The sequence below is a fragment of the Giraffa tippelskirchi genome, chromosome 14, assembly GCF_054371585.1.
Source record: "Giraffa tippelskirchi isolate mGirTip1 chromosome 14, T2T-mGirTip1v1.2.pri, whole genome shotgun sequence".
NCBI lineage: Eukaryota > Metazoa > Chordata > Mammalia > Artiodactyla > Giraffidae > Giraffa > Giraffa tippelskirchi.
Genome location: NC_137288.1, coordinates 56,933,362 through 56,943,991, shown reverse-complemented (window position 1 = coordinate 56,943,991; position 10,630 = coordinate 56,933,362). Strand labels below are relative to the sequence as shown.

Sequence of the window (10,630 nt, the reverse complement as noted above, 5' to 3'; positions counted from 1 at the left end):
CATTACCTCTTGCAGACTGTGGATGAATTCAACAAGCAAAGCACATAGCCCAAGGCCATGATCCCACCAAGCACGTGCTAGTGGCAGCTATTGATAATTACATAGAATTCAGAGTTAGGATTAGGGTGAGGTAAGTGAAGCACTTGGAGAAGGAAATGGCACCCTACTTCAGTATTCTTGCCTGGAGAATCCTGTGGACAGATGACCCTGGTAGGCTAAAGTCCTTGTGGTCACACAGAGTTGGACACAACTGAAGTGACTTAGCATGCATGTAAGTGAAGCACTAGATTTAGGCACAAAACTGAAGGAGGTGCCAAAAATCTCATCAAGATAAGAAATATTTTAATACAATACTCAAAAAATAAAAATCAATGAAAAAATCCACAGTGAATGAAACATCAAGATCTTAACTCAAAACAGGTCAGTATGACTGGCTTGTCATTTTGCCTCAGGTTCCAGTGTGGCTGGGCTCACTGCTGCCACTCATCCTGTCTTTGTTTAAAATTTTTGATATCTTGCTCATCATAGATTGGAGAAGGCACTGGCGACCCACTCCAGTACTCTTGCCTGGAAAATCCCATGGACGGAGGAGCCTGGTAGGCTGCAGTCCATGGGGTCGCAAAGAATCAGACATGACAGAATGACTTCACTTTCACTTTTCACTTTCATGCCTTGGAGAAGGAAATGGCAACCCACTCCAGTGTTCTTGCCTGGAGAATCCCAGGGATGGGGGAGCCTGGTGGGCTGCCGTCTATGGGGTCGCACAGAGTCGGACACGACTGAAGCGATTTAGCAGCAACAGCAGCAGCAGCAGCATCATAGATATTTTTGCATTAATTTTGATTTTTAAAAGCATAGCATCGAGATATGATTTGTCTTGATTACTGAGCTTTTCCACACCTCCTAAGCACATGCTTAAGCAACTTTGTGCCTCCCTTTTGTCACCCTGGGTCCAGCCCTGAGATATGGCTGCTGGAGAGCTGTGGACATGTCTATGGGCAGAGAGAGGCTCCTCACTTCCATCACTAAGAAAGAGAAACGGGGCAAGAGCAAGCTTTTGGGAGATTAGGATTTGAGGACGGGGCTTTTCAGGTAGCATGATGGGGAGCAGATGGGTCAGCTGCCAGGTGCAAAGGAAGAAGACTCCCAGGTTGGGAGGCTGTGGGTCCCAGTCTGTCTGGGACAGTCCTGGTTGCAGCAGTTGTCTCAGAGGAGCGATGAGTAATTCCTCCTTCTGCTCCCTAAAGTGTCTGGGGTTGGGCCATAAGTGTGTGGTCACCCTGGGTCAGGCCACTCTCCAAGCAATCGCTGTAGTGGGCCTCTCCTGACCATCACAAAGGAGAAAGACGGTGCCCTCTGCTTGATGATGCTATCTGATCTCTGATGATTTCTGATGCTATCTGATCTCTGATGATGTCTGATGCTGTTGGAAGATTTCCTCAGATCCATCTCAGATCCTAGCTGTGCTTCAGAGCTCTTACTCCTTGCCCTGGAGCCATTTTCCATTGGTCTGACCTTGCCTTTGCCTTGCCAGACTGACTCTTAGCCCTTCATGGCCTGGACTTGTGGCCTGCTGCCAATACCACAGAGAAGCTTTCCTTGATGCGACACTCACAAAGAAGCCGCTCTCCTAGTCCATGGTGTTGGAGAGAAAAACACAGATGATAAGAAAAATAATTGCTACATCACATTCATGATCATTTTAAAACCCATTATTCCTTTAGCATGAATCTAAACTATTATTCTGTTGCGTTGTTTGCCCTGAACTTGAAATGCATATTTGAACCAAAAAGCGAGGTTCTCAGTCAGAAATGCCAAATTCCCATCTCGTTCACATATGGTATGAACAAGTACAATGGACTTAGTATGTAGTACGTCAAATCCAGTGATAAGGAGTGCTGAGACTGGAAGGGCATGCATACTTTTTTGAGTATAGATAATGAACTTGAGGGTTTTTTCTATTGCAATTTCCCCCATTTTCATTGTATATTGGATTGTTATCACTATATATTAGTGTTTCAGACTCTAGGCTGCATACTTTACAGGCCCTGTCCCTTTTAATTTTAATCCTGTCCACAACCTGACAGTGGATATTACCTCCATTTTAGAGATGAGCAAAGTGAATCCTACACAGGTCAAATTGCCAGTGTCCCAAAGTTGATAAATAGCAGACCTGGGATTCAAACTCAGGCTTCTCTGAGCTCAAGCTCTCAGCTAAACCCCAGCAGTGTTGTGCTTCCTGTCAACAGTCAAACCAGCCGCCAAGGCTATCTCTTAACATGCGTCTCCAGTCCTCTGTCAAACAGACATGTGACCAGATATTTCCCCACCCTTTTATATGAGCAACTCCCAATTCTAAAATTGTTAACAGTTCTGATTAACTGAGATATGACTTGCAGAATGGGCCAACAGATATATCAAGAGGTAATTATTCATGGAACCAGCAAAATAATATTTCAAAATAGATTATCATTGGTTTATTGATGACCCATGATCCTTAAAATTTCTGATAGGAAAGGATTTAGAAGTAAGCTAATCCAAATCTCTTTGACTATTGAATTGAGATTCCAAGAAACTTAAACAAAAATGGTTTATTGGAGTATAATCATGGATATAGTGAAAATATCTCTAAGATGATCATGTGAAATGAGTAGAAGGGAAGAGTTCATTGCCTTTCATTTGACTACTTATTTATTTTTCAATTTGACTTTTCAACATAATTTCAGAAATAATTTTATCCCAACCTTTCTTCCCCTCCTTTCCATAATCCGAGTCCTACCTATTCTTTAAATCCTAATTTAATCATTTTTTCATGGAACTTTCCTAATGATTATTTTTCCTTTCCCTGAACTGCTGTTTGACTCGGTCTTCATTAGGGCACTTAGTGTTTGATTATTGGATTGCTTTATCATGGTTTTATCCCTCCAAATTGATTGTAAGACGAACATAGAAAGTGTATCTTCAACTTCTTGCTCCTTTCAAAGTCTCTCATCTAGGGATTGACTTTGTAGCAGGTGGTTTCAGGGCTTCACCCATGTTCCTTGGCTCCTTTGGTGGGTTCCAGCTAGCTTACAACCCACTCCAGTGTTCTTGCCTGGAGAATCCCAGGAACAGAGGAGCCTGGTGGGCTGCCGTCTAGGCGGTTGCACAGAGTTGGACACGACTGAAGAGGCGCAGCAGCCTCTAGCTTACAACTGCTTATGTTTGCACTTCTTTGCCTGAAGGCTCTCCTTCCTTCAGCCTCAGTGGAGGAAAATTTGCTCTATAAATATATGGCAGGCCAGAGTTTCAAAGAGTTATCCCCCTCTAGAAGTAGCCCTCAAATCAATGACTCTTGGGATCTGGTATATGAATACCCCCACTCACTTACTACTTGAAAAGGTTCTGAGTCATGTGTTTTGTACCATTTCCCAGAGTTTCCTTGAGTTAGACTCCAGGGATGCCCAGCAGTGGCCACTAAATAAAGGGTATTGCCATTATTCACTGTCTTTTCCCCTTCATGTTACTTGCCCTGCTTCTCTCCTGGTCTTACCTATGATCTCTGCTAAACAATTTGCATGCACAGCATTACCTCAGGTCTGCTTCTGAGAAACTGAAACTAATATAAACACAGAGGATATAGTCAATATTGACATGTTGATTGGCTGATTAACTGACTGTCAGAATGCTACCTCACAAACAGGGATTGGGTGTTCTCTACTCAGAAGGGCATGAGGCTGTCCTCCTGAGCGGGACTCATTCGATCCTAGTTGAACAGAACAATGATGATGGGCAAGGGTATCACCCAGGTTCATCTAGTTCTGTCCACTATTCTGTATCTGTGATCTATTACTGACTTTGGTAAGTATCAAAGAGCCAAGGGGAATTATGTCAAACCTCTATTACCCCTCTCCGATCCCTGCTGCTACCAGCTGCATATAATTCTCACGTTGTATTGCCTTTACACTGATTACCTCCTGACAAGGCCAAGAAGAAATCTTGACCCTGGGTTACAACTAAAGCAAAAGCTCCTTCCCTTTGGAAACAAAAAGAATGGGAAAATGCACAATAGCAAGATGTTTCCTAACAGGGCCATGTCAAATTTATAGATAAATAAAATATCAGAGACCAAATGAGGCTAGATCAGCAGTTTGGCCCTCTCCCCAACCAAGCAAAGAATGTGATGTCTGACTCTATCTTGGACTGATTTCCAACTTTGTGATTCACAGCTGCAGCCAAGCAGAGCACATCCAGTAATGCTATTTGTTTTCCACTTTAAAAAAAAGGCTGAGGAAATATATAAATGGCTCATAGGAGAAGGGGGCATTAGCAGACAGTCAGTCTGACCATAGCGAGACAGGCAGATGGTTTGTGGGAGCGACGCCAGCTGGGCGTTTCCATAAGTGATCACATATCTCCTCTCAGTGCCCAGCACTCGGCTTGATTAAGAGGTCAGAAGCAGGCTGCCACCGCACAAGGCCTAAGCGCACATGATATACGGCTGACCTGTCGGTCGCCTAGAAACAGCTCTGTAAAGGGCCCAAAGACAAATCAATTTATAAGCTCACAAGTTTGGGCCCAGTAGTGTTGGCTATTATTAAGTACGAAGCTTGATTCTCTGAGTTTGCTTTCTCAAATGCCTGCCAGCCCCTTTAACTTTGCCCTCACGTCACTTCCTTTGCTTTTTAATAGGTCACATCTTTTGATGAGTGACTTACCACTTTTTGATAAGTGACACGTGGGATCCTGGGAAGTGCGTGAGGGTGGAGGCAAGAGGCAGGAGAGGGTGGGGTTCAGGAAGAGCTGGGTAAGGTCTGGGTCCCCTTTCTGCACTGCTGAGCACCTGCTGCGTGCCCAGCACATGAGGAAATGTAGGAAAATGAGAAGGGAGCATCCTTTGCTGGAGAGCCAAAGGCTTATGCAACCCAGAGATGCAAAGGATTGAAATAAGAGGAATGCACAATATGAAGTTTTACATGGTCGGAGAGGCTGTCAGAAAAAGTCTTCAGATACGAGGTGGAATGTGAGGTAGGTGGGATCACATAGGTGAGGAGGTAGGATTTGAAGAGATGCCCCAATCATCTGGGCAAGCTCAGGGACATCTCTTAACCTGTATACACTTCAATAGATTTTACTCTTGATTTTCAGTTGGCATAGGATGGGGAACATCCCAAATCAAGGGCTCAGAGAACAAAGGTTGAGCATGATACCGTAGGACCAGTGAGGCACTAGTTGAACTGGAGAGGGTCTTGGGACTTTGTTGATTTGTGAACAATCCCACCCTCAGGTGATTTCCATGGCAAACCTGAATGGCCCTGGTGATCCTGCTGGCCACATCTTCCTCTGCTTATGTCCACTCCACAGGCCCATTTGTTTAGTTACAGATTCTGCTCAGTGATCCTGGAGTGAAATTTCACCCTCTCTTCTGGTTAGGAAAATACGAGTTGAGGCTTCCAAACTATGAAACCTGTTTAGTAAATGTTTACTACGTATCCACGTTTAGTGAGGCACCAAGGGAAGAATGTTGAAAGAACTAAAATTTTACAAGTACAGTCTGTCTTTTTCCTCAAAGAGTTTGCAGTCTCTTCATGGAATAGATTTTAAAATAAATACATAAATGAAGATACTGCCAGCAGTGGATTCACACAGAGGTGTAAGCAATGTAGTGGGAGTTAGAGGAGGGTGTGGGCATTTCTGGTTGGAGGGACCAGGAAAAGTTTCCTAAAGGAGACGAAGGACAGCCCCAATTTGCCTAAAATTGAGAGAAGGTGGGTCTCCAGGGTTTTATCTAAAACTTTGTATGGAGAGTGGTAGTCATGAGTAGAAACTGATTCTCATATTTACAATCTGGTAGGAGTAACCCAGCTGAATGGATAAAAGTCACATTAATTTTTGGAGGCTCTGTTCTGCTTTCCCTAGAATGCTCTCATTTTATATGTTATCAATAATAGCCTCTTTCGTTTTTGAAGAAAATTGTCCTGGTCTGGACAATGAATTGTATAGTCATCTTAATTACAGGCAATGATTGCAGCCATCCTTCAAGAAATTCCAAGATGGCAATGTTGGAACAGCCATTTTAAGCTTTAAGCAGCAAGGTAGCCTCAGAGTGCTAGCTTGAACCAAGAAATCCCCTTTATTTTGCTTTTAAATCAACAAACACAGATCAACAATAGAAAAAGTCAAGGCACTCAGTTGTTGTGGATTGAACCAAGCCAAGAAGCAAGTGGGCGTGCCAGACCCGCACCCAACATTGAAGTATACTGACAAGGCACCGAATGATCGCGAACCAGCCACCAACACACTTGAGCCTCACTCAGTCTTGCTTTGCAGATAAACACGGTCAGTGATTATTTTACAACACTGTTAACGTGCTAAGGGTTGTTTCTCATTTATTACTTGACTAATAAATACTTTAATTACACTTAATAAATAATGTAAGCAGGGCTCACTGAAGAGGTAATTCTTTAAATTAATTATTAACTGCATGCAAAAGGCTGCACTGCCTGTACCAGTAAAAGAAAATTCAGCCTTTAATCTAAAGTGATTATTCATTATCTGGTATAAAGGCTCTATTTGCATATTATTAGGGAAATAAACTTTGGCCTCTTTGGCAATACAGATAGATCTCAAAGTCCCTGCATTATGAATCTCCAAATACTAACATAGTGATAAACAATATGTAATAAAGTCTCCAGTTTATAGCTTTATAACAGCTGGATTTTGATTTTCCAAATATATTACAATGATAAAGTGTCCAGTTAATGTATAAGCTCTTTGTGGAAGGTGGTGCCTACAGATGGTCGACTGATAGGAAACGGTAAATGTGCAAACTGCTTGCTTCCCTTGAGATTGGAAGCACAAAATGATCTCAGTAAGATGTGAGAAGAAAATCTCCATTTAACCCTTTTCTCTGCTGCAGCCCAAATATGGCCCTGCCTGTAGTTGTTTTGTGTGTCTCTCTTTCTTCCCTACCCCCTAGACTCCCACCATCCCCTGGAAAGGTGAAGATGGAATATCTGGGTGGGCAGACCTTGTGGGGTCCTCAGTTCTGTCCTGGGGCAGAGGTAAGGTAAGGTTCAGAAAGCTGATTTAGAAAATCAGCGAAAGACTAGGATTCATTTGCCCTTAGATTCTCTAGCCGGGAGCAGGCTCCCAGCATCCTGAGCTACAAAATGTGGGGGTAAATGAATGAACTGAACACAGCAGTTTCTGGAGGAGGAGGAGAAATCTTTGTCCTTTGCTCCCTTTGGCAGAAGATGGGAGTGAGGGATGGGGCGCAGCACAGGGAGGGAGAGGCAGGGGAAACAGGAAGCCAGGGACTCACGAGAGTGGTGCGAGTCACAAGGAAGCAGAATGACCTTCTCTCTCCCCATTCCCCTACCCATCGTGTTCGTCTCCCTGACCCCTCTTTCAATGGACTGTCCCTGATCCTCTGTGTGTTCTAGCAGGGATTATATGAAGATGAGGAATGTCTTTCAAAGTAGTTGCTTTGGAAGCTGCAACTTGCTGCTATTGCTCCAAATATTGTTGGAAATCTTTGAGAATTCCCTTTCCTGCTTGTATTAGTCAACTTGGGCTGCTGCAACAAGATGCCACAGACTGGGTGGCTTGAACAACAGACATTTATTTCACACAGCTCTGGAGGATCAAAATCTGAGATCCAGGTGCTAGCACTGTTGGGTTTTTGGTAAGGATTCCCCTCCTGGGCTTGTAGACAGCCACCTTCTTACTACATCCTCACATGATGGAGAAAGAGAGAATTCCGGTCTCTTTTCCTTATGTGAAGATAACCCCACTTTGGGGGCCTAACCATAGTGACCTCATCTGCACCTAATTACCTCCCAATGACCCCACCTCCTATTGCCAGCACATTGGGGTTCATTGTATAAAGTTTTCAGTGACAAAGTATTCAGTCCATAACAGTGTTCTTATGAACATCTTCAATGAAGGAAAAATTGTATTGTAATCACTCCCCTTTAACTGAGTATGAGTGATAGATGGAGAGTTTGATGTACATAATCTCATATTATTTCCATGGTAACACTGAGAGGTAAATGTCATTAGCCATTTACAGTTGAGAAATCTGAGATTCAGAGAAGCTAAGTAATTTGCCCAAGGTCACACAGCTAGTAAATAACACAGCCTGGATTTGAATAGAGTGCCTCCAAGCCAAGGCTTTGCTGACTGTGCACAGTGCCCTGTCTTTTGAAGGCAGATTCAAGTTTGAAAAGTAACTTGGGGGGTTGATGGCTAGATGTGTCACCTTCTCATGTAACTTCTCTGGACCTTGCTTTAGCCCAAAGAGAATTCTAAGAGTAGGAATTTTAAGCAAACGATAGGTCAGTGGGATGATATGTGGGAGAGAAGGGCTTTATCTGTCCTTTGAAATCAGGCTATAAAGGCAGCTGCCTTGTGCATCTGCAGCTCAGGCCTGGGGCCAGTTCCTCTCTCACTGTCTAATCCAGAGCCCACTGGGCTACACAGTGTGATCAGCGCTCAGATATACCCTGCCATTCCATCTTCCCACCATTCTTTTGAGCTAGGTCAGTATTATTATTATCCTCATTTTAGAGATGAAAAAACTGAAGTACAGATAGGCCAAGCAACTGTCCTCAGTTTACACAGTAAGTGAGGGACAGAGTAGGCATCTTTGTGTTTACCACTAAGGGATAAACCGTTGGATCCTACATCACAAACATCTCTCATGTCCTACCAAAAACTACCTCTGTTTGACACAAGCAGCTAACTACTCATCTGTACCTATTCTCCCCTTACCTACGAGGTTTCCATCCATTATTCATGCATTCCCTCATTGTTCCATTCCCTCACAGATTAATTCATTTAATAAATATTTTTGAAGCGTGCAACTTGACACCAGCCACTGTACTAGGTATCGGCTATCGAACCTAGATTTACAAAAGGAAATTGAACCAATGGACTGTTAACGGAATTGACAAACTGATCCAATTACTCTGGTGTTGGTGAAGACTTCATCAGCGATCCCTCCACATTCATAATCTCCCGTTGGCTCCAGGAGAGAAGTGTAGTCTTCAAAAGAGCTGCAGACGCAGAACTACTTGTAAGCCTCGCCGCTGGCTCCCACTTAGGAAAAGATGACGGCGTGATTTCTGATTACAAGCCATTAGGCAAAATAAAACACAGAGAGCCTGGCTCACCAGTTTCATCCTGCTTAATCAAATAGCCTCATTCATCACATTCACTCGCACTATTCAGGGAAAGTGCCTTTCCACGCTTCAAAGATGGGCATGGGCGAGCCTGAGCCGCTTTTCATCAGATGGCACTTTGCTCTTTCCTTTTTAATGCAGGCAGATGATCGCTCCTTCTTTTTTCTTCCTTCCAAAGCCTGATCCAGAGGCCCAACCTCAGCACAGCAGCAGTCCGACCAGAAAGAAGCCTAAGCTGAAGACGGCCTTATCCCTCATGGTGCTCATACTTCAGCAGGTTTCTTTCTAACAGACTCGGGGTCTGGGCCTGAGCCAGAATCAGAATATCAAAGGACGCTGGACTCTGTGGAGAAAAGGTAGCCTAGCCGCTCATTTAACAGACAAGGCCACCTAGGCCCAGAGAGGGAGAGAATATTGTCTAGGGTCACACAGCAAGGCTGCTGCGGAGCAGGTGGCAGCATCTCAGCCTTCCGGTTGGATTCCCAGGCCTCAGGAGCACGCACCTGCCTTAGAGTCGATCCCTGATGGTTGCACAGGGGAGCCCAGTCCTCTGGGTTTATGACAGAGCTGGTGACAGTCACTGTATTGTGACATCATTTCTTCGCTCTGTGTCCCTTTGCCTTTCCAGGTAACCCACTCTTAGGCATGTTTCCAGGAGTTTTGTACTGCTAACCAAGCCTGCTTTCCCTGCACAGGGCTCAGGCCCTGGAATGAGGTCTTCTTCCTCTCTCCCTTGTCCTGTGTTTGAAATAAAATGAGCTCTGGGTGACTGGCAGCTAATCCTGAGTGTCTCTTGCAGTTAAATTTCATGGGGGTTCGATTTTGGAGCAAAGGGATTTTCCTATGTAGTTTTCCCAACATGCACATATGTAACCATACCTTTGCCATAGGACTGGCCCATGTCTGGACATTGTGTAGACTTAGCTTAGAAATCTCCACAAGCCCAGCACCTCTCCTGTGCACACACATGTCCTGGGTAAATTAGATGACATAGTTGATGAATATGGAAGCTGATATTTTTCCAGGCATCTGGCCCAGCTAAAGACAAATCTTTAGTAAATGAAGGTTTAGCCAAAGATAGAAATAGCAATAACTTCCTTTATTGAACACTTGCTTTTAAAAAAATTATTTGTTTTAATTGGAGGATAATTACTTTACAATATTGTGATGGTTTTTTCCATACATCAACATGAATCGGCTACAGGTATACATGTGTCCCCCACATCTTGAACCCCCCCTTGCAGCTCCCTCCCCACTCTATCCCTCTGGGTTGTTCTAGAGCATCGGCTTTGGGTGCCCTGCTTCATGCATCAAACTTGTACTGGCCATCTGTTTTACATATGGTAATGTACATGTTTCAGTGCTATTCTCTCGAATCATCCCACCCTTGCCTTCTCCCGCTGAGTCCAAAAGTCTGTTCTTTGCATTTGTGTCTACTTTGCTGCCCCTCAAGTAGGGTCATCGGT

General features: G+C 44.0%; 1 long non-coding RNA gene across 1 annotated transcript; it reads left to right on the top strand.

Annotated features, from left to right (window-relative positions):
• Positions 1-3,702: 3,702 nt before the first annotated feature.
• Positions 3,703-9,944, top strand: LOC145534239 (uncharacterized). Its single transcript, XR_014074372.1, has 3 exons — positions 3,703-3,840; positions 6,142-6,318; positions 8,811-9,944. It is a non-coding gene; the product is annotated as an uncharacterized LOC145534239 (long non-coding RNA).
• The last annotated feature ends 686 nt before the right edge of the window (positions 9,945-10,630 follow it).